Source organism: Crocuta crocuta, unplaced genomic scaffold (assembly GCF_008692635.1).
Source record: "Crocuta crocuta isolate KB4526 unplaced genomic scaffold, BGI_CrCroc_1.0 scaffold70, whole genome shotgun sequence".
Classification (NCBI taxonomy): Eukaryota; Metazoa; Chordata; class Mammalia; order Carnivora; family Hyaenidae; genus Crocuta; species Crocuta crocuta.
Window position 1 is genome coordinate 13,563,730 of NW_027528417.1, and position 25,400 is coordinate 13,589,129.

Here is a 25,400-nt window from a genome sequence, read left to right on the forward strand (position 1 = left end):
AATTCCATTTCCTTAGTAGGCAATTTATTAAAATATATATATATCCTGAAGAAATTCCTAAATAAACACATAATTAATTAAGTTTCTGGCATTCTGTAGTAGAAAGCATAGAGTCAGTTTAGACCTTAAAAAAAAAAAAAGTAAGATCAGTTTTTTCCTAGTCAACCATGTCAGTCTTAAAAAAAATGTCAGCATAGATGGAATTGAATATAAGAGAAGGAATAAAGCTTTTCTTTTCTTTGATGACTCAAGATCAGCAGAAACCCAGAGTTCCTATTTTGAACACTTTACAAACCCAACTCTAAATGGCGACAGTGACTGAGCAACTGGGCTAATAACGCGTCCTCTCTGCTGCAGCTGTAGAGAAGTCTGCCCCCAGAGCAGATACTGCAGAAGGCACAGATTTTGAAAATGAAAGCCAACCACATTGATAAAGTAAGGAAAAAAAATAATTAATGAAGACCTATCTCCTTAGAAGCAACATTTTCCAACAAAATTTCTTTTCTTTCTTGGTGAACAGACACACCGTGTGTGAACAGACACACACATACACACTTTTAACATCCCTAAAGTCTTTGAAGGAAGGTTTCAGAAGCAATTGCTTTCTTCTAGGAAATATCTCACCAGTGGAGCTTTCTTTGGGGAATGAGAAGGTTTCCCACAACTTTATTATGAATTCTGCTGTGTATGTGCCGGCATGCTTCTGAGTATTTTTCTATATCATAACCACGTGAGTGAAAATAGCACATTTAGCTATATTTTTCCCTTTGCAATTTTACATTCGTTACCTCATTGGAGGTGGAAGGGGTAAAGAACAGGAATCATTTTAAAGCATATTTATTTATGTTCCTCATAGTTAAAGAAAGCTATGGCAACATTTTCCTGGCCCGCATATTCAATTAAATACACAGTGAATCTTTTCTACTCACTGAATTAGTTGGCACTTCCGAGTATTTATTTTTGGCATATCATTTCTTTTTTGTTTTTGCAGAAATTCTTAAAGTTTTATCATGATCTAACATTTTTATTTTGAAAATCAAGCATATTTTAAAATTACACATATATATGTAACATATATATATATATATATATATATATACATATGACTTGACTCTCTATAATGGTCTGGTTCACGGGAGGTTCACGGGAGAAGGGCCACTTCCTGGGATGAACAGCGCATGTCCCCCTGTCCACCAGGAGTTTACAGTCCGGAAGAGGGGCCAATATATAATCAACAGCTATTGAATGGATATTCCATTACCAGGAAGAACTGGCCGTGGCCACGGGACAACAGGCAAGGAGTACCGAGAGCACCTCTCCTGCTCAACATATGGGGCAAGTCCTCAACTTCCTTTTTGGCTAGGTCAGCATAAAGTCTTACATTCCTCAATATCTCTTGCCCCGCCCACACCCATATGAGCACACGCACACTCCCCTGCTCCAATCCAATCTACTATTATGTCTTCTATGCATCCTCTGCTTCTTTCTTTCTTTCTTTCTTTCTTTCTTTTTTTTTTTTACAAATAGTTTATTGTCAAGTTGGTTTCCATATAACACCCAGTGCTCATCCCCACAAGTGCCCTCCTCCGTGCCCATCTCCCCCCTCCCCCCCCACACCCATCAGTCCTCCGTTTGTTCTCAGTACTCAAGAGTCTCTCATGGTTTGCCTCTCTCCCTCTCCCCCACTATTTCACCCCTTCTTCTCCCCCTTGGTCCTTCGTTAAATTCCTCCTAATCCTCCTATATGTGCAAACATATGGTATTTGTCCTTCTTTCTTATATCCTTACATTTAACTCCAGTCTCGCTTTCTTTCCCCTGCTGTTCGCCCTCATGGCCACTTCCCTGATCCATTCATTGCCATCGGCTAACTTCACTTCGTTCTCACTCCCCTTCCACCATAATGCCACAGCCACCCCTCTAATGTGAGCATCTGAGCCTGTCTCTCTGCTGATCCAAATCTGCTGATGGTCCTGTTTTGTGTTGAGCTTGTTTTATTATGTTGTGATCTCAGTTTTCTTTTTTCTTTTTTCTTTTTTACCCCAGTATACTTTAAAAGAATTTCCAGTCTAGCCCCTGCCTCCCTGGCCAGCCACCTCCTTTTTCCTCCCATCACTCACATCACAGACTCCAGCCATTTGAAGCTTATGCAGCGACTGGAATAGATCACACAGTTATGTCTGCACTCAGATCTGTCAGCCAGGACCTCCTTCTACAGTCTCTGATCTGTTCTAGCCAATCTCTACTCTGCTGCTCCCCTGCTGTTCAAACAGAGCCATCTGGGCAGTTGCCTACTTATTCTGCAAGTCTCGGATCAAATGGTGTGTCTTCTGTAATGTCATTCTGGACTCCCCGTAATGATTTGGAGTTTCTTTCTGTGGTCCTTCAGTTATATTCCCTGTGAACTTTGTAGATCACCCCCATTAAAATAGTTATCTTCTGGGGTTTTAAGAGTCAGCTTGCATGATTTTTTAAGTTGCAAAGAAGTCAAGCTGTAAGCTCTAGAAAGCCAAATTATCATGATCTCAAACAGACAGAGATTTGTCTTTTATAATAGATAATCCAGGAACAGGCAGAACTAATATGTCTGTTCCACAGTGACAGTAGGGATTCGGGCTCTTTCGAGGTTTCTGTTAGAAGTACTTCACTAATCTTTCTTTAAAATTGCTGCTGATGACCAGTGGTCAACATATTGCCCAATGGCCCCTGAATAATGATCCTCTTTATCTGACACAGACCCTCCTCTCTTCTCTCTTTCTTTCCTCCTCTATTAACTCTTTCCAGGACCATATACACAACTTAAAATACCTACTATGTTATGAAGATTCTCTTGAGTTTCTATCTCCAGAATTCACCAGCATTCTGAATGCCAGTTGTTTTTTTCATGCGTCTGCTTGGACATCTCATATGCCCTTCGGGCTCAACATGTGAAAACCTGTTGCATCATCTTCCTTGAATCTGCCCTTCATATCCCCATCTGATTTTCTCATCCACACAGGTGTTGCTCAAATGAGAACACTAGGAGTCATTCTTGAGCCTCTCCCTCACATCCCATTTAAGTACTAAATCCTGCCGATTCTATTCTATTTCTTAAATAAGGAGTTCCGTAACTCTCAAATATTTCCACATTTCCTCTTTTTCTCTGCTGTGACTCTATTCCAAGATACCACCACCCGTCACTGGGAATTCTCCAAAAGGCATCCAGACTGGTGTCCCAGAGTGTACTCTTGCTTCCTCTTCAAGGAATCCTTCATTCTGTAGACAGAACGCTTCCTCTCAAACACAGATTTCCTCACATTACTTTCCTGCTGAAAAGTGTTCAGTGCTTACGGGAATGTTTTGGACTCCAGCTCTCCTCCCCTCTCCCTGAAAGCTATACATTCTATCATTCTCTGACACTGACTTTCTCTCCTATCCAGTGAGCCAGGCTCTCATGTGCCATCATCATGTGAATTCTAATGAGCTAAATCCTCAGAACCCCTTATGTGTCACCCCGAGGGTGGTTTCTTGGTTACCTCTGGCTGAGGGAGCACTGATTATTGCTCTCCTACACATGTCATACTTGCACATGTCTGTTTTCAGGTGGTGAGGGACTGCCCCGTTTATTCACTGCTGCTTCCCCATTGGCTTCTGTGTATCATAGCCAATAGTGGGCACTTAACAAACATTTGAATAAGTGAATGAATGAATAACAGACTCCAAGGAGAATTCATTTTCTTGTCATATTATAACCCAACATGGAAAATATGAGCTACCTTATTTGTTATTACTTGACAATCAAGAAACACTGTCATGCATTTAATGCATGCTTAATTACAGTAATCTCATTAGTTTCTCCCTTTCTCTACATAGTTCAATGGCTTTAACTTTTTGAATTTATTAATACTACTATCTTTCAAAGAAGCATTGAGATGCTTGTTTTCATTTTGATGGTTATACTGGATATGCAAATCCTACTGCATGCTAGCTCAAATCTCTTACAGAAATAGTTAAGGGCCAAACTTTCAATAAAATTACCACAAAAGAAGAGACTAATGCATTTTAAAATAATCTTTAACAACATGTACTGCAACAAAATGCATTTGAACTACCAAGGAATCACAATGCCCCGATCTCTAGAAATTTAATTAATCAAAGTTATTTATTCAATTAAAAAAATTGAAATTCTGCTGTGTGTCAGTTACTGAGCTAGTTGCTAAAACCACCAACAGACAAAGGAAGTCAGAGTCACTGCGCTCAGAGAATTCTTAATTACATTTTTTTGGACAAAGCTTGGAGTGATAAGTAAAAGGTTTCTACTAAGAAAGAAAACCTTCGAAGGCAACAGAAGGGAACATACACAAAAGCAAAAGTCCTACATTCAAGCAATTGTGTAAAACTCAGAGCCCCTTTATATATTTTGATTCCAGCCAGTAGAGTGACATGGAAAAATGCCTACAATGGTAAATGAAAATGTAAATGTTAAATGACAAACACAGAATTTGAAATCAGTCATATACGTAATACAGTTGAGGCTGTATGGAATGTGATTTCCATAAGGACAAAGAGCAGATAAACCATGGAAAGGGATGTGGTTGATTTGTTAGAAAGGGTTCTGAGCATTTCAACTTCAATTTTATTTTCATGACACTTATGGGCAGTTATGGGAACAAGACCTGATCAACTATTTTCACTTACAGTTGTCAACTTTGTGTATCCTTGCGGCAGGAAAACAAATTCAAATATTCACTGATACCAAAAACTGTGTAATAATGGCAAACACTTAACATTCTTTGTACTTTGTATAAGCAGTTTGAACAGTTTATACTTAATCCTCATGGGCACCCTTGAGACAGAAACTATGATTATCCCTTCTTTCCAGATGAAGATACTGAAACGCAGAGAAATGAAGTAACTGCCCAAGGTTATAAACACATCTAGCCGATGGCAGTTGCAGGATTCAAACCCAGGTAGCCACGCTCCATAGCTTGGGTTTTTGTTTTTTTGTTTTTTTTTTTCATTTGGATATTTTTTTTTTTTTTACAAATAGTTTATTGTCAAATTAGTTTCCACATAACTCTCAGTGCTCATCCCCAAAGTGCCCTCCTCCATGCCCATCCCCCCCTCCCCCCCACATCCATCAGTCCTCAGGTTTTGTCAGCATTCACATAGCTTGGGTTTTTAAAAACCAGTTTGTCTCTCTCGGGCAAAGAAAGGGTGATCTAGACCCATGCCAAAAAAGCAAACAAAAAGAAAATTAAAGGAGGTCTTTCCATTCTATCTGTGGTCTTCCTAAATTTAAGAGACATGAGATCTAGATGTGGGAACAGAAACGTTTCCCTCTGAGAAGAAAAATAACAGAGCAAAGAAGACAACAGACGGCATTCGATACTCAGGGCTGGGATCTGGGAGAAAACAGTGAGATGTAGACTGGGTAACACTGAAGAGCCCATACCCTGTCTAAACACTGCTGCTACACTGTGCCAGCTAATTGCTGCCCTGTGAAATATGGATCCAATGTTTCTCTTCTGACTTCACAGTCATTTTTCTTTGCAAACCCTGAAAAGCCCCAGGAAGGATTTCTGCAGAACAAATATAGCCCATGAGGTTCATTTGCGACTTCCATTCTAACTTTAAGGACCCTGGCAAATAGAAATACCATTATGAATGAAATTGAAGGGGAAACACAGTAGAATTCAGGGGGCAAAAACTTCTGGCTTCATCACTGTGTAGTTGGGTAACAGTGAAAAAGGAACATTACTTCTCTAGATTGTCTTCTCATCTGAACAAAGAAGAAGCCTTAAGGCTGCTGCTATTTTTCTCGTTTCTTTTAAATGAACAGTGCATCTTTTCCTTGAAATAAAACTCTTTCTTTAACCTAGAAAAAAGATGAGCTTTGCTGAATGACGCTCAGGGTTGAGGGGAACCCACCCACTTGTTCCTTGTCCTGCTAGTACTATTCCTCCAAAAAAGATATAATGACATTCAAAATCCAGGGATTCTAAGAGGAAATTCTGAGTGTTTAAAATGAGATTTAATGGCCAATAAGAGCCTGATCTCCTCATTAAGGATTCACACCAGGAAGGCACTTAATAAATAATGGCTGGATAAACAAAACAGCTAGACCTGGTTTTTGAGTTTGTACAGTTAGAAAAATTGCAGACACAGATCACCTTTGTCAGTTATAAGGCCATGCGTTCTCCTATTTGCTACTTGGTTTTTGTTTAATAAAAAATTACTTCCTTGTTTTTTTTTACGTGTTTGAGTAATTCCTTATTTTTTATTTCTTGCTCACCCTTACTAATTATCTTCCAAAATTCAAGATTGATTGATGTTTAAATAAGTTCTATGCCCAACATGGGTCTTGAACTCATGACCCTGAGATCAAGAGTCACATGCTCTACCAACTGAGCCAGCCAGGCGCCACAGAATTCAGGATTCATGCCTCGAGCAGATCTATTTCTCACTCATTCAGGCCACTCATATTATCCACTTGATAGATGACCCCATGAGCTAGAAAACAACCTAACAGACCAAGAGTACAACACATGATCATAATATTGTACATTTAGAGAAGTACTTCTCAAATCTGGCTGCACGACAGGCTCACTGGGGGCTTTTTAGTACAAGGCCTTTCTAAATAATAATTATCTGAGGCCCACCCACTGAGAGATTGAAATCTGGAAATTAAAAAGGAGAGGGGCACATGATTCTTTGGTGAACCCAGAATTCACAAGTACCTTCTTAGGTAGTTTTGTTAAGGCAGAATAGAGAGGTATACCTGGAATTAGGGGGTCACCTATATTCCCAAATAATGGGAAGGGGTCACCCCAATTATCTTCAAGGGACAATGTTTATATGAGTTAGACTTAGGGAGCGATGCAGTGTTTGTTGGGTCCTATAAGCTCATCATGGGCAATATGTGTCTGGGTTAACTTGGTGATAGGTATCAGAGGTCCTAAAAAAGTCCATACCTTTTGTTTCTGGGAATTTAATCTAAGGAAATGACCATAAGATAGCATAACCATTTGGTTTCTAGAAATATTCACGGTATGATAATATATAGAAATGAAGGGTTATATGCAATTGAGACAAATGATACTTGGGAGCTGGTGAAGTAAATGATGGTGCATTCATATAATGGAATACTATTCCGCAATTAAAAACTGTATCGTTAAATGTTTAAAACCCTATCAGCAATCCACCAATCCCACTCTTGGGTGTACACCCCACAATGAATTGAGAGCAGGGACTCTCACAAGTAGCTGCACACTCATGTTCATAGCAGCAATGTTCACAATAGTGAAAATGTGGCATCAACCCACGTGTCTACTGAAGGTGAGTATGTAAACCAAATGTGGTCTACACATACAGTATTGTATTATTCCTAAAATGAGCCTAAAACGAGAAATTCTGACACAGGAATCGACCTTAAAACGGTGTGCTAAGATGAAATAAGCCAGCTACAAAAGGACACATACTGTATGAGTCCAATTACCTGGGTGTATAGAGCAGTCAAATTCACAAAGACAGAAAGTACATGGTGTGGCTGGGTGCCTCGGTTGGTTGCGTGTTCGACTTCAGCTCAGGTCATGATCTCACGGTTCATGAGTTCGAGCCCTGCATCAGGATCTGTGCTGAGAGCTTAGATCTTGCTTCAGATTCTGTGTTTCCCTCCTTCTCTACCCCTTCCTCACTTGTGCTCTGTCTCTCTCTCAAAAATGAATAAACATTTAAAAATATATTCTTAAAAGGTGAAAAATTGCATGAGCAGATGCAATAAACAGAAAGTTGTGTTTCTATCTTCCTATTTTTTCTGTATTTTCCACATTAAAGAAAGAAGACACCTCATAAATGGTAGAAGAGAACTGGTGAATGGTTAAAATGATCTCAAAGATTACTTTTGTAATTAAAATCACAGGATTTTAATTAGTGTCACTGAGTTCAAAATATTATTGCCGATACAGAGACATGACTAATACACTAATTCTCAGCTGTTGTGCACCTAAACCACACACACACACACCTTACAAGTCTTGCAAAGAGTTCTTGTCAGAGAGAAGCAGAAATAAATCTCTTCCTTCTGTGCACTGTATCAACATTTGTTCACTTCATAGCGCAGTGTTCCACGGACATGAACTATAGCTAGAGAGGGGCAACTCTTAAGAACTTCAGGGGTAGAAACAGCAGAATTAGTTTGGGTCTAGTGTGCATTCCAGAGCCATTTTGTCTTAGAAGCTTTTCCACGTAATTAGTTCTCACAATACTTCTGAATGGGTCTCTAAGGGACTCTGAAGACAAGGGGTCCCCCAGACTACTGAAGACACCAATGCCCATAGGTCAGCATGTTTTTCCAGAAATGAAATCAAGTCAGTTGGGAGCATCAAGATGCTACGTTGGGAGCCCTCATTTCTGAGTCCCAAACTATCAAACAGGGAAGCCATGACCCCATGGAGGCCCTGCATTCACATGTTCATAAAACTATCATGTCATGGTACTAGCACCAAGAAAGCCAGCATCTCAAGGAGAGTTCCCCCCCGCCCCGCACCCCTCCCCACTGCCCCACAAATAACTGTCAAATAAGATGGGGTATGTCATCACCTTTGAACTGAGAGGTCTTTGAGGCTGCTGTGTATTTAATACCCATTCAAAGCAATACCCTTAGTCCCTAGCATGCATGTGGCTGGTCCTGGATAAAATGCCATTGTGACAAGGGTTAATTCAATCCGAGTGTGGTCAATAATCGAGGAACATAGTGAGAAGAGAGCCTATTTCAACAGCAAATGATCTCATACGGAATCATGCCTTCAAGAGCCTGTGCACTTTTGTCCAATCAGGCCAGGGGTTAGGTGAAAAGTACCAAGTGGTGAACTAATTAGCCAAGAAACAATAAAACATGGTTTCGGTGAGAAAATGGATAGCACAGGTGTATTTCTACATGACTGGTAGCACTGGAATTATTGGCATAATTCTTTGGGTGGGTAAATTCGCAATAAAGAGCCCTTCAAATGCCCCTAACTTATGTTTAATTGCATATTTACAAACTATTAGAGGATGGTTGAAGAAATCATGGTGCACTGATCTGATGGAATGTTAGCAAAAGAACACATATTCAATAAGTCTATAAAGAAAAGCATATGTATATTGCATATGTATATTGGCAGAAAATTTGTAAATCGGTAATACGTTAAGGTTAGTTACCTTCTCTTTAAGATGCATGGTCATGTGATTAGATGTTACAATAGAGCCATGCAATTCTTTCTCCCCTTGGCATCGCAAAGGTTTTTGGTTCTAACTCCTAATTACCTGCTACCCTTTCCAGTTCTTGCTACTCTAGTTCAGTCCACTATCATTGCTGCCCTAATTCACTGTAATATACACACCAAATACATGGACACATGCTTATCTATGAATTTATTTTTATTTTTTTAAGTGCATTTATTTTTGAGAGAGAGAGAAAGCTTGTGGGAGGGGCAGAGAGAGAGTCCACACTGCCAGCACAGAGTCTGACCTGGGGCTCGAACTTCACACACTGTGAGATCATGACCTGAGCCTAAATCAAGAGTCCTATGCTTAACTGACTGAGCCACTCAGGCACCCCTGTATTTTTTCCTAAACTGACCTCTTATTGTCTTCTAGTACATCCTCTATGCTGCAACCAGAATATTTCAAAAACCCCAATCAGATCATCACCTTCCTTTATTAAAATCTCTTGAAGGTCTCACTGCTTTTAGAAGGAAGTTCAAATTCCTTCCTGATAGAGCCACCACTCAGCTTCCTTGTCTCTTCCCTTCCCTCCCTTGGGGCTGGACACTCCAGCTATCCTACGGGTACCTGCTCTGAACACTTTCCAACCGGCTCCCACTTCTCAACTCCTACTGAAGAGTCATCCTTCGGGTTTCAAATGAATGACACTTCTTCTGAAAAGCCAGTCTTCAGCCTCTCAGTCTAGGTGAAGTGTCCATCACTCATGTCCCTTTAACAGACTGACCGTCTCAAAAGACAACCCTTGGCCATTGTTTCCAATTCCTCCTTAACTTTCTCTTCTCCCCAAGCATCCTATGGGTGAGAACTTGTTCTCATTCAACACAATGCTTTAGCACCAAACAAACCAAAGCTCCATAGTGTTTGTTCAGTAAATTAAAGTTATTTCTGGAATACATTACAGACAAATGCTCTAAAAGAGTAAGAGGCATTTGATAAAATAAAATAATGGCAGTAGTTGGTTAAATTATGACTGTCCCACTCTTTTTCATCCTCTGGAAGTTTTGTAAAGCAAAAACTTTAGTTAGACGAAAAGCTACACACAACAATTATTTAAGTATGATAGAGGGTTCTGGAATTCAATGTAACTAAAACAATATTTTGGGGCACCTGGATGGCTCAGTCAGTTAAGCATCCGACTCTTGATGTAGGCTCAGGTCATGACATTGAGGTTTGTTGAGTTCAAGCCCTGCATGGGGCACTGCACTCACAGTGTGGAGCCATCATGAGATTCTCTCTTCCTTGCTCTCTGCCTCTCCCCCATGGTCGCTCTCTCTCTCTCTCTCTCTCTCAAAATAGATAAATAAACTTTAAAAAATATCCTTGGTTTATACGTTTTAGGACTGTTAGCCACAGGCAATAGGAAATGTGGTGAGCGTGATTCAGTAGTTTTTCGTTATAATCAACTACTATAACAGAACTGACCATTTCAGTCTATCAGTGCTACTCAGAAGTCATTAAGGACAAAAAGATGAACAAAAGGGCAGGATCCCTTCTGTCAGGAAACCCCCAAGCTCTGTAGGGGTTTCTCATTGCTGAAATTTGCATGTTAGTGGTAGAATTTAAAATGTGACCACCTTTGAGACATGGTCTGAAAAGACTTATCTGGGGCAGATGTAAGCACAAAGAAATATTTGAGAAAGAAGAAATAAAGTTGATTTATTTATGCATTATTATCCACTATTCTTTACAGAATCATGGAGTAGTACAGCTTGAAGGAATTTGAAGGTCACAAATTTCTACCTTCTCCTCAGAGGAACAAGGCTTAGGAGAGACTCACCCAAAGTGACAAGGCCTTGACAGGGCCAGAATTAGACCCCAATTTTCCAGACTCTAACACCAGCGTTCCTGACATCACACCAGAAGGACCAGACCTAGTAATAAATAAGCCTACAAAAAGGCAACAAACCCAGTTTTGTTTTCCAACAGAAGTGAACCTCAGTGTATAGACACCAGGCCACACTGCATGGAAATCACCGACGAGGCTCAATGGGGACAAGTTGGGTTGCTGTGTTTTCATACAGGAGTTTCCAAAATAGTAGTGGAATTCAGTAAGGGAAGCCACCAGTGTGAGCAAGTGGCTATATTTGCTACAGTGGAAACAAACAGACCTTCGTTCACATATTTCCACAGGAATCTGGAGGACCGAAAGCAAAGCAAAAACGGAATAGGTGCTGTGTTATAGTCCTTAGAGAATTCTGTGAGCAAAATTTGCAAAGGCCTACCGAATATTTCAAATAAAAGATCAAAAGGACACCATATTCACAACACATTATGCTTATAGCAAAGTCACTAGATGTTTGCTCATGTTTTTTTTTCCCCCTTTTGCAGAAAGCATGCTCATTTTTAAATGATCACTGTATCATTGGGCTTTGAATGTACACCATTCACATTATATAGTGTATTGGAAAATAAAGTTTCTCTTCGAACACATTTGTTCTCAGAAACGGAGACTGTCCACTTATTGTAGATGGACAAAGGGGCTGAATCACAGAAGGGTATAATTTCTAAGGAGAGAGCACTTTGCTGCAGAGTAGGAGGAAGGGTAGAAAATGTTTTCATAAAAAGCGACTATTAGGGACAAATAAGAGCTCTATTCACCAAACCTGTACATATCCCTTTATCCTTGTAAAACAAGCTATGAAAGCACATAATGACTAACTGCAGCAAAATTACTCACATCCTAACTTTGCATAATCGCTAAAATGGTTCTGGTTTTTTAACCCTCCTCCTTCAACAATTCTGCACTCTTAAAAAAAATTTTTTTTTCAACCACAGCACAAATGGTTATAGCAAACGAGTGTACCAGGCACATCTGCTGTTCCAGAAAGAATTCACTCTCCTGTGCCAAATCCACGTCTATCGGAAGAAATAAAAATAAATTGCGAGCAGGTTCAGCAAATGCCCAGATAAATCCTGCAATGACCACATGGAGTAGATGCATTTCTGGTAGCTGGTGATGCCTGAGAAGGGTGAGGCAATGGAGAAGCAATCTGGAAATAAAGGTTGCTCTCCCATCAGTCTTTGTCACTCACTCCCAGAGTGCAGAGCGGAGGTAGCTCCTTTCCCATTCTCTCTGGGCGACTATTTAGATAATAGTTTATAACCTCAGAGGTGGAAGGAAATGGCCAGAGTGTTTTTGCAATATATGGATAGTCATCTTAAAAAGAACAATGACAAGAGCAACAACAGTCCTAGTTTGAATGGTCCCCCAAACCACTCCTTGCTATTTTGTCCATTTATATTTTGGAAAGCTTTGCTGATAAGAGTCTATTTGAGATTTTAGATCCTGCCGTGCAGTAAACGTGCTAGAATTTGGCGTAATAAAGAATTTATGTTTTCTTTTTTCTAGATAGCCACTTCCAGCTGGAAATCTGAGGATGGCTTGTGGGAGAGATCACCATGAATTTGGTACATGGTGACTGAGCTCTATGGAAGGGCAAGGGGATGGCAGCTAGGCCAAGAGCAAGGTATCAACGCCATTGCTAATATCCAGGATTGGCTGACAGAGCTCAGTCGTTCTGGACAATCTCTTCTTCCGGAAGAACCTCCTTCTGATGGTAAAATGAAGAGTAGTTTTATCCTGTTTTGTTGTTGTTGTTTGTTTTTGTTTTCAGAATTACAAAATATGAAGCAATAAATCCAAGGATAAATATTCTTGGGGACCCAATTTCTCAATTTTAAATTGGGTCAAGGTCTGAAAGTCCTGGGTCAAAACAAATGCTTATGTTGTTCTCAATTTCCTCTTTATAAGCAAGGGGATATGACTGGGAAATTTTTTAAACATCTCTGGTAACAGGGCTGCCTGGGTGGCTCAGCTAGTTAAGCATCCATCTTTGGCTCAGGTCATGATCTCACGGTTCATGAGTTCAAGTCCCGCATTAGGCTCTGTGCTGACAGCTCGAAACCTGTAGCCTGCTTCAGATTCTGTGTCTCCCCCTCTCTCTGCCTCTCTCCTGCTTGCACTTGGTCTCTTTCTCTCTCTCAAAAATAAACATTAATTTTTTTTTTTTTTTTTAAAGAAACCTGGTTGGCTCAGTTGGTTAAATGTCTGTCTTCAGCTCAGGTCATGATCTCACAGTTTTGTGAGTTCGAGCCCCATGTCGGGCTCTGTGCTCACAGCTCAGAGCCTAGCGCTTGCTTTGGATTCTGTGTCTCCCTCTCTCTGCCCCTCTTCCATTTGTGCTCTGTCTCTCAAATATAAATAAATGAAAAAAATTTTTTAAATTAAAAAAAAAAACATTTCTGGTAGCTTAAAACATCTAAGGAACACCCTGGGTCTCAGATAAATTCTGATACTTGAGGTCCTTTGGAATGGCATATAAACTGAGGCCCTTTGCATTCTGACACTATTTTCAAAATTCGTTTTTGTAAATCTCAAGATCTATATATGTTGCAGAATGTTACTTTTGTTATATATGTTCTTTACATGAAAATAACAGGATACAAACTTGTACAGATAGCATGATTAAAATCCAATATCTAATTGAGAAAAAAACCTGAGTTACTATAGTTATTAGAAATATAGGTATTTTGCTCTTCATTTTCTCCCTTCATTTTCTTTTATAAAAGCATTATCTTTGCATTTAAAATAAAATAGTTTTTTTAACAGGGAAAAACAATCATATCTCCAAACATCTTTTCCTTTCAAAGAACACACCGCATCTTCCCAAACCACCCTAAAGCAAAGAAATATGGTATTAGTTGCCTTAAATACATGACTTTGAGTTTCCTTTTGAAAAATGGTGTCATTCATACAGTCACTGACCATTAACTGACCACCTTCTAAATACCAGAAATTTTGCCAACTGCTTGGGTAACAAGTTATGGTTCCTGGCCTCAATGAATTCAACTATAGTTGGGTGGAACAAGAAGAAAACCAGTGGAAACTTCTCAGATTCCCAGAAGTCTGACAAACTCTACTTGGAATATAGTGTTCTTCAGCAACCCATTCATTTTTTTAAACATAGAACAGAGTTCCAGCCAGACAAAGAACACCGGCTTGAAAAGGTCTTGAAGCAGGGTCGTTCTCTCCATTCTAACTACTGGCCAACATTAGGTAAGTTCCTGTCTTTTCTGTTGCTCAGCTCTTCACCTTCAAGATACTGGCTAAAAATGATTTTTCACACTTCCCACGGGCAGCTGAATTCAAACATCTTCCCCTGGCCTGCTCTTCTCAAACTCCCGTGTGTCATCACCTAGGTAATTCTTATGCACTCTCAGGTTGGAGAACTGTTGTTCTAAATTAACTCAAGAACAGGAACCATGTTCTAATATTCATTAGTCATCCTTTCATTTAGAATATGGTAGCACAAATATTAAGCTACAATAGGCTATCAAAACATCACTGAGGAATGAATGCATTAAGGAATGAATAGATTCAAGTATGCAGTTATCCCCCATTTTCTTAATTTAAAAATTTTTTAAATGTTTTATCTATTTCTGAGAGAGAGAGAGAGAGAGAGAGACAGCATGAGCAAGGGAGGGTCAGAGAGAGAGGGAGACACAGAATCTGAAACAGGCTCCAGGCTCTGAGCTAGCCGTCAGCACAGAGCCTGATGCGGGGCTCGAACACACTAACCATGAGATCATGACCTGAACTGAAGTCGGATGCTTAACCGACTGAGCCACCCAGGCACCCCTTAATTTTCTTTATTTAGTCTCTATGTGTGTGAACCCTTGTGGATTCTTGGATGATTGACATTATAGAAACATAAAGAACATGATAAGTAGCTTCAATGACATCAGTATTTGGTAAGAATGGAGGAAAACACAGTTAAAACAAAATTTAAAAAACAACAACAACAACAAACAAACCAAAACACAAATGATCCCAGGGATCAAAGGTGCAATCTGTGGAGCTAGTCATTTTATTTCTAGATTTCTCTACTCCATACCTCAGCAGTGAAAAAACAAGACAAAACAAAAAGGCAGTAAAACATACAATTTCCCAGGGACACCATTCATAGATGGTACACAACAGAACTACTCAAGAAGATATTTTACTGTTATAAACCGATAGTTCACTTTTGTATTTATTGTTGTCGCTCCACGATTTTTGCAATGATGGTTCAACGATATATTCAATGTTCCTCAGAGCTGTGAATGACAGGGCTGGGCAAACCCTCGTGTTAAGAGACAGTTTCTTCTTTAAAATAGTAATACCCATTGTAGAGAATACAGAATATATGAACAAGATTAATAGAGAAAATGGAGGGGTACCTGGGTGGCTGAGTTGGTTGAGTAGCCAACTTTGGCTAAAGTCATGATCTCACAGTTTGTGTGTTCGAGCCCCATGTCCAGCCTCTGACCTGTCAGCACAGAGCCTGGAGTGTGCTTCAGATTCTGTGTCTCCTTCTCTCTCTGCTCCGTGCGTCTTTCTCTCTCTGCCCCTTTTCTGCTCTCTTTCTCTCTCTCTCTCTCTCTCTCTCTCTCAAAAGTACACAATATTAAAAAATTAAAGAAAGAAAATGGAAACATCCATAATTCAAATCCTTAGTGATAATAACTTACATTTGGTAAATTTTTCTATGTATTTACATTTACAATCTGTGTGTGTGTGTGTGTGTGTGTGTGTGTGTGTGTGTGTATATACTTGTGCATATATATAGCTGGTGTGAGTACTGGCGTTTAAATGTGAACCTGGTTTATATGCAATTTTGCATCTCATTTTTTTCTATTTAACATATCATACATAGATTGCAAATTTTAAAAATTCTTCCAAAAAGCTGTTTATGGTGTGGGAACCAAGGGGTCAATCTGCCTTAACAGAAAGGATCACTCAAAGGTGATAACCCACCACTCATTACACATATTTAATTGCAAAAACAAGACCCGGATGTGATGTGTTAAGATGTTCCTACTGTTTTGAATTGTGCTATAGTCTCTTCACAAAGTGGTTTATTTCTGATAACAACGATCTGAGGAGACGTGATGGTATATCAAAATACCAGGCACGCACTTCTAACAAAATGTCACCTCCCCACCTACTCACTTCTCATGTATATCAGATATCTTTCAATCAGCCAAACTACAGGCATGCAATTCCGACCCATGCCAAACACCTCAGTGATAAACCCTCTGATACTGAATTGCAAAAGCCCTGCTGTCTCAAGACATTTGATATTTGTGATGGAGCATTGAAGAGCATCCGTTTATTATTACTGCTACTACCATTATTATTATCACATTCCTTCTATCTACTCTGTAATATGTAGCTTGCTTGGAAGCCAAATATAGAATGACAGGACCAGGGCTGTGCTGAAGACATATTAATCTGGAAGCCATATGGCTATGCTGGGCATAAAGGCAGCCAGACAAGAAGCTAGTGTAGCAATCCAGGGAAGAAAAGACGAGGCCCTAGCAAGGGCCAGAGTTTGAAGGAAAAGACTCCTACAGCATTAACTGGAGGGCATATATGTGTACAGATTGTCCCAGAATAGCTCTGCCTAGCAACTTATACTTTGTACAATGATATTTCCAAATATGAATTAGGAGTGGAGCAAATGAGACCCTGTGGTGTGGCCAATTTAGTAGAAACCCAGCAAATACGCTGGAAACAATAATTGTGAAGACATATACTAAACGAGAGTGTCAGAACAAAGAGAAACAGAATCATGGGGGAGGGCTGTTACAACTTAAGGCCTCAATTCCAGCACTCAGAATCAAATGGCATTATTGACACTTAGACACTACGGCCCCTTTCAGGAAGAGGGTGATTTGTTGCTTTTGGGAAATCCAAGTAGCCCAGCAGTCACGCATATGTTGCACACAGGAGGTAGACAATTTTCTGGGGTGAGCACCATGGATGTGTCCAAGTGAGCTAAATGATTTCACTTGGAGCCAAAATTCAAAGATAAATCTTGCCTCAGATTGAGGAAGTTCTCATCTGGCCATGGGCATTCCTCAATGAACCCCTGGGGGGAAGGGAGAAAAACCCATTAACAACACCCACCAAGTTATACTGCATTTCATCCACTTATTAGGCTTTGTCTAAACAGTTTAACTAAACTGGGATTTAGAATTAGAAAAGAACTACCAATTTGGTTTTGTCAACCAAAGCGCTAAACTGGCCATTTTCAATGGTGCCCACAAGTTGAAGGCCTCAGAGGTCACAGGTCGTCCAATGGCACTCAGTCAAGGGGTCTAGAAACACTGGGTTTGAACTCGCACATGTAGCCTGGGTCAAAGCTGCCTCCTCACCACCCCCTGGGATTCCCCAATCAGAGGCGAGTCATCAATTAACCATCTGTTTCATTGCTTGCACTGTGCTTTGTCCTTGGAAGAAGGGTAAAGAGAAATACTTCATAATAACTTGTCTATTTAAAAAATGAAAAGAATTATTTGCCCTAAGAAATATGGCACACAATGTAGATTAATCTTAGGTGTCATCTATGTAAATAAGAAGCAGCTGTGAAGACAGCACATAACCTCAAATACTGTTATGGAACAAGCCCTACATTTGGTCGCCTTCAATCACTTACCTGGATCTGTGATATTGCAACTACCGCCTTAGAATAAATGAACTATTATTCCACCTTGAAGAACCACAGAGGGTATTTAAGTCCAGGTATACAAGTGCTATGTGGGGCAACAGAAACAAGCAGCAGACATGCCCAGAGCATGGCAAAACCCAACAAAACAACGACAATGAAGCAAAAACAAACTCTGGCCAAAATGTTGCAAACAATAATAGCAAACTTTCACATTTCGAAGAGAGTTGTACAAACTATACATTTCCTGTCTTTAAATCAACATTTGCTTTTAAATAAAGTCTATAGTCTTCACAAAGTCCAATAGTAAAATAGCCAATAGAATTGGTGAAGCGATCATGTTTTATGACTGTAAGCTTTGTTTTGAAAATATGGTCAAGTCGCTTCAATGCAAAAACATTAAACTGTTTTGAGCCTCACAAGTTTTCAGCAGTAGAGTAATAATGCTGCCTAACTTTTATCATGGAGTAGAAAGTAGTAAACTTTTATTTCAGGGTATAATAATTGTAAAGAGATAACTATATTAGAGTTTTCAAAATGTAATTGTTGTTTTATAACCCACATGAACATGACAAAAGAAACAACATATAGACACTGAGAGTTTTGTGCACAGATTTCCTGAGTATATTGTGGTGTGTGTAAACTGTACGTAAATATTCCATTTATCTATCCATTGACAAAGGATGCCTTTCAAATGACAGAAGTAAGAGATCTGCTTTCATTTTCCTTTAAATAAGAAATTAGTCATTCTTTTGCAAAAGTATGGAGAGCGAATTGCGGGAAGGAAACACAGGAGGAACTTACACATTGCTTAAATGGACTAAATGTATTTTTGTTCCTCCTGATTTTCTGACCTTTGCCAATGCCCAGAAGTGATGGGATTAATGCAAAAGCAAGCACATCATGAACATTCAAAAGTGTCTGAAATGAGATACATGTGAAGAAAAGCACTCCTCGCTAATTAAATAAGTGCAGCAGATGACAAGGCCCTGGGCTCTTTGCGGAGCAGGGAGAAATTTATTCCATGAGCTCCCTGGATGCAAGGAGTTCACAAAGCAAAGTAACACGAGTAAGTGCCTATAACATAATCATTGAGAATGCTAAGCAACACAAGAGCAGTGATTAAATTTCAGATGGGTTATTCCCAAGGTGGCAGGCAGAAAGTGGCTCTCCCAGTGCCGTCTTCTTGAGGGGACAGAATTAGAACACAAAGATGGCTTCCCGTTGAGGGTGAACATAGGCCTGGGTGGTAAGAGGAGCGTGTAATCTTTCATGCAGATGAAGTGAGCAGAAGCCCGTAGAGAGAACAAGAAAGTTTGTCAGGAATTTATTAACAGCTGATACATTCTGTGTGCTAGGCCTCATCTAAGCGCTTTCTGTAGAACTGGGGAAGGGTCTATCCTTGTTCCCATTTTACAGGTGAGGAAACTGAGGTCAAGGTCTAAGTGAGCGGAAATAACCTGTCCAACATCACAGGATCATCTCATGTTGGTATCTGAATCTAGACTTTGTGGCTCTAAAGTTGGTGTGTTGGCCTCTTCTACAAGAAAAGCAAACACCTAAATCAAGGCTGTCAAATTAGATCAGAATAGACTGTGAAGGGTAACATCTGCCTTTAATTTTCGTTGACAACTAATCTGATAGAATTAAGGGACAAATATTAAGGCAAAAGAAGGGCAAGGGAGGAACACTGAATGCTGAGGGAAAAAAAAAACACATTGCAAGGAGAACAATTAGTCTCTGAAGAGAGTGACTCTTGTTTCATTAAGCGTAAGGGCATACACAGCTCTGATGTAAATCGCATCTGTTTAGCTGAGGGTGACATTTTCAAACAGTCTTGAAAACGGCAGCTTCTGAAATATTACGAAAGCCCTATTGTCATAGCGATATACACACTATTCTGTATCCACATGTGATCTCAGTTTAAAATATAATATTATTTTCAAATATCAAAGTTTTTTCCCTATGTGTGGTGGTGCCATTTAAAATTCTTTCCTCGCAGGACAACCAGGGGAATTTAATTATCACGTTAACACACCGCAAAAATTAAAACCACACCAACTATGGCCACAGAAGGAGAAGCGTGACCTCCCGTTCATTAGGAACCATCCTGGTTCAATGGACTATGCCCTTGAAATTGGTATTTTTTTTGGGTACTGCTTGGGGTTTTAGAAGGAGTGAGAGGAAGGAGGGAACATAAAGAAAATAAATTACCCCTAAAACCTCTTAAACAGTGAGCCCACTGAAAAGCCAGAAATCTATTTTCTTTTAAAGAAAAGCAAAGTAATAGGAGATCCTACAAGATCGCTCACCAATTTAAACTCCTGAGTGCATTGCGTCAAATATTCTAGCCATCAATCTCTTAATCTAAATTCAGAATTCAACAGGCACCCAGCATATAACCACTTTAGGAAAGGCTGTTTCAAAACACACCGCCTTTTTATTAGCTGATTATACAAAAATTATGGTAATTTCTTAATAAAGTTATGGAAACAGGCCACATTATTAATTGTATTGCAAATATCATATTTAATTAAAGATACATTATGTTGATAGAATTTAGCATCTGGCACTCAGGCTTTGCCGACCATGTAGAGCAACAGCATGAAAATCATGACCATCAATGCTTCCTTGTGTTCCAGTCCTCATCAGAATCAACTTCAGAACAACATTTAAGGTCCATTAAAGTTTGCGGAAATATCTAGGATGAGGGGACAAACTCATCAGCGGCCATCACATATTACATCACCCAGAATTCTGCGGTCCATTTCTCTGAGCATATAAATGGCTCCTCCAGAAGCATGCCTTGCTGAAATGGCCGCTGCTTTGTGGCCCCTGCCTATGGCCAATTGGTTCTAAATTTTTTTTTTTATATTTTTATTTTTTGCTAGGAGAGAGAGGGAGAGACAGACTCTGAAATAGGCTCCAGGCTCTGAGCTGGCAGTCAGCACAGAGCCCGACGCGGGGCTCGAACCCACAAACCACGAGATCATGACCTAAGCGAAAGTCGGACGCTTAACCGACTAAGCCACCCAGGCGCCCCGGTTCTAATTTTTAAAGTGGACACTAATAACAGTGTAGTAGGTCAACACCAAGTTTTCTTATATATGCTCCCAAAGTTTTCTAGATTCCTTTCTAATGTCAATTAAACATAGTCAATGGTGGACTAATGAGGCCTATTTAGTAGCGATTCATAATTTACTGCACTTGTACTGTTCCCTGCAGGGCTTTTTTTCCCTACACTAAACCAGAATCATATCTCATTATTGTGGCTTCATGACTACTTTCTGGTCTAAATTTTGTCGCTGGCATTTAGTTAAGGAAAAGACTTTTCTATAATGTCTATAGAACCGTTTCCTTTCAAAAATGTCAAATCATAGTGTTCTTAACTTAAAAATACTGCAGCCAAATTGTGACAGCTAATCTCAGCAACAATAGGCAAAAACAGCAATAAAAGTATGATGTTTTTTTCCTTCTGGTTTAAAACTCCTTCCATGTTGCTATGAAAACTGAGACAAATCTGCACACAGACACACGTGTAGGTACCTTTGACCCTGCTCTACTTCAACAATTTTTTTTTTTTTTAATTTCTAGGAGAGAGAGACAGCGTGAGCAGGGGAGGGGCAGAGAGAGAGGGAGTCACAGACTGAAACAGGCTCCAGGCTCTGAGCTGGCAGTCAGCACAGAGCCCGACGCGGGGCTCGAACCCACGAACCGCGAGACCATGACCTAAGCGAAAGTCGGACGCTTAACCGACCAAGCCCCCCAGGCGCCCCAACCCTGCTCTACTTCAAATCGGAGCGTAAAGGAGCTCTACACCTCATCCTGCCCCAAGGAGACCGCCGCCAAAAGTTATCATCTTTTTTCTTTCCAGGGTGAAAGAGCATGAGCGGGGTAGGGGAAATCAAGGTGGGATAGAGGGAGGGAGAGAGAGAGACTGAGAGATTGAGAGAGAGAGAGAGAATATCTCGAGCAGGCTCCATGCCCAGCATGGAGCCCAATACAGGGCTTGATCTCAGGACTGTGAGGCCATGACCTGAGCTAAAATCAAGAGTCAAATGCTTAACGGACTGAGCCACCCAGGTGCCCCCAAACTGTAGTGTTTTATTACACTATGCCAGAATCTGCATGTGACAGAATCTTGAAGATGGATGAAGAAACAAAACACTACAACAGTGTTAATAATGCTGCTTTCTCTCTCTCTCTTTACACACACACACACACACACACACACGTTTATGTGTGTAATTACATATATTTTATACACATTTATCAAAGGGACAGAAACAGAAATCTTGGCAATTCAGATATAAAACAAGTACATCTTCACGTTCTCTTATTTTTTTCTCCTATGAAATACCCATATGAATACATAGTAATAGTTAGGTTTTCAATTATAAGTGGTTTTTGACATTTTTCAACTTCAGAATTTTACAACCTGGAGCTACAGTCCAAGGGCAAAAGTGCTGTGTGAATATCTTAGGACTAAAAGAATGCCATAGTCCCTCATGATGGTCCCATCCAGTTAGGGAAGGGGTCATTTCTCTCTGTCCCCTCCTTCCGCACCGAGGGCAGTGTTGCCAGAGTTGTGAGAGAGAATGAATCCATTCAGTTGCTAAGAAAATGGCTCGAACTCAAAAGTCAGTGTTCAAAAATAAGGAGAAGAAAAAGGGGGAAAAAAGTAAAATAACCTGACATACTGTACCCAAAATGGTGAAGCAGAGGAAGAGAGAAATGTAAAATGAAGGCGGTGGGGGTGGGGGTGGGGGGTCAGGCCAGTGTATTTTTACAACTCCTATGAACATGTTATAAAAAAAATCAGGTATTAAAATGTCAATGGCAACAAGTTCAATAAACATCTAATATGTTATTCTACTTTTCTGAGGACTCTCAATTCTCTAAATGAGTCACCAGTTCTCTGTGGAATTATTTCAAAAACTAAGTAAATAAAGTTATGCCAGGTGATTTATTTGTTCCTTTTAGGATCCCTGAAATGTGGGGTCCCTAGAGAAAAGATCAAACGGCAGGTAAATTTGCTAGAACTCAGTGGAAACATTTTAGATTTCAAAGTCCTTTTTAAAATAAGAAACAGGAGCACTTGGGTGGCTCAGTCAGTTGAGCGTCTGACTTCAGCTCAGGTCATGATCTCCTGGTTAATGGGTTCGAGCCCCGCGTCGGGCTCTGTGCTGACAGCTCAGAGCCTGAAGTCTGCTTTGGACTCTCTGTATGTCTCCTTCTCTCTCTGTCCCTCTCCTGCTCATGATCTGTCTCTGTCTCTCAAAACTAAATAAGCATTTGAAAAATTAAAATAAAATAAAATAAAAATATATTTTCTAGGCTCTTAAGGCAATGATGTTTCATTTTAATAATACCAAATTATCTTTGTTCAAGTTATCGAACTATTGTACAAATACTGCATGGATGGAATTTTTCAGGAGGGAGGAGTTTATATCACAGAAGGAAGTTAGATTGTCTTCAACAGTTTTAATATTAAAAGAGAAGTTGGTGGGAGAGATCTGGGGTTGAGAAGTAAGATGATGTGGGAAGTATTAAAAATAAGGCCCACATACAAAAGTATGAAAGAAAAAAAAAAAAAAGGAAGAGACCAGGATACAGAATAATTCAGATAATAAAACATGAAACATGAACATGCCAATAAATAGACACAATTTAAATAGAAGATATCCTGTGATTATTTTATGCCATGACCAAATCCATATGTACACACAAAAAAGACCAGAAGTTAAAAAAAAAAAACCCAAAACCTAAACCTATTTTCTTCTAGTCTAAAAGTGGAAAAAGGAGCTTACTTTTTAAAGAAAAAAAAAATCCCTCATTTAATTCTTGTTCTTATCAGAGAACCTTCTTTGTCAGTTTTAACAGCAGATTAATCACTTTCGCAACCTACGGAAAAAGTTTTCTGGAAAGCATAACAGCCTGCAAGTGTAAATGACAGTATTACTTTTCCTGCAGCTCAGCCGCCTACAAATTCTCTCTCACCCATGACTCAGCATGAGGTAAAAGGAGCTAATGAAAAGGGCCACATTTCCTTTTAAAATTTATGAACTTTCTTTCAGCATACAGAACTGTTAAAAAAATCCCCCAAAACCTTGATGGAAAAGTAAAGCAGCGCTCCATGAATGCTCATCAGTTATATACCTAGAAACTTCCTTCTAAATCATACTAAAAATAAGTGTGCTATCTGTTCCCCAGGCCAAGGCTTAACATTATAATCGATTAAGGATCAATAGGGATTAAGGATTTAAAGATTTAGTAATACATTTCTGTATTACATTTAGAGCATTATTGGGAGGAAGGGATCAAAATTTGCTTTCCTGAAACTAAAAATTCAAGAGGAAAAGATAGAAAACACAGAACTTTGTGGTCAAGAGAAGGGACTTGTCCTGGGGCTTTCCCTCCTAGTAAAATACCACTTGATTTGATTGTGTAAACAACTCTCTAGAAGTGGCCAGGTTCCTAGGGAACCATTACAGAAGTAGAGGAATTATATTTTATGATATCATTTCTCCTACCGAAAAAAAGAAAAAAAAAAGATGTGGTCACTTTACTGGAAATGTTTGTGAACTAGTGAGATGGTCTCATTTATAAACATTCATCAAATATTTACCGAGTGCTTGATCCCTGCTAGAGAATACATCAAGCACTGGGTATCAAGGACAGGAAGCTTAAGGAGATAGTCAAGGTCATGATCTATGTCCTTGTGGAATTCATGAAGGATGGAGAGCGGGTGAATGTGTGGGAGGAGGCAGTGAGTAAATAAACATTTACAGGACAGGGTGAAAAGTGTGGGGGTTGGGAAGTTTAAGAAGAAAAATTTAGGGGCACATAGCAAGGGTACCTAAACTAAGTAAGAGCAAGGAGGTTGATGAACATTTCTGAAGGCAAATGACATCCATGATGAGACATAGCAATAGAGAGCTGGGGGCAACAGACTGTTTGAGGCAGAGAGATGAGCATATGTAACTGTCCAGTGGCAATTCAATGCCCTTGAGGATCTGAGAGAAGTCCAGTGTGGAGCATAAGAGCATGGATCATAAGGAGAAATTGTAGGAGGAGAGAATTAAAAGTCATAAAACATCTAAAAAGGAAAGTAGTCTTAATATTTCTATTTTACATATAGTATAGAATCCAAAATGGTTACTAATCCAAGCTCACATAGCATGCAAGTGAGATTCAAGCCCACTTCTATTTGATTTCAGAATCTGTTTTCTTAATCGCTCTGTTACACTACTGGGCTAAAGAGATAAGGTGCTAGACAGGGGAACAGTGTGATGAGATTTGCATTTTAGAAGCAGCTGGATGAATAGACTGGGGGGAAAGGGGAGTGTAGACAAGGAAAACAATTAGGAGGGTATTATCAATGTGATAGCAACGTGGCACATGTGAGATGATGGTGATCTGGAAACAGTTACAGACAGTGGAGGTGGAAAGAAGTCAAGGTCTGTGAAGTATTTTGGAGGTGAATTTGGCAATAAGGGGAAAGAGAGGGGTGTAGAAATAACACCGGACTTCTGGCTTGGGCAGCTGGTTAGATGGTGACGCCATTCCTTTTAACAACACAGGAGTGGAGGGAATTCTGGGAAGAAGTTGATAAATATATTTTGACATATTGAGGTTAAGCTTTCTGTGATATATTCAAATGCACC

The 25,400-nt window shown here is 39.7% G+C and overlaps 1 protein-coding gene and 1 non-coding gene across 7 annotated transcripts in view; both read right to left on the bottom strand.

Annotated features, from left to right (window-relative positions):
- Positions 1–25,400, bottom strand: part of LPP (LIM domain containing preferred translocation partner in lipoma) — a 504,345-nt gene that overhangs the window by 252,336 nt on the left and 226,609 nt on the right. The gene's annotated exons all lie outside the window — the stretch shown is intronic.
- Positions 6,327–6,399, bottom strand: TRNAK-CUU (transfer RNA lysine (anticodon CUU)). The gene has a single exon. It is a non-coding gene; the product is annotated as a tRNA-Lys (tRNA).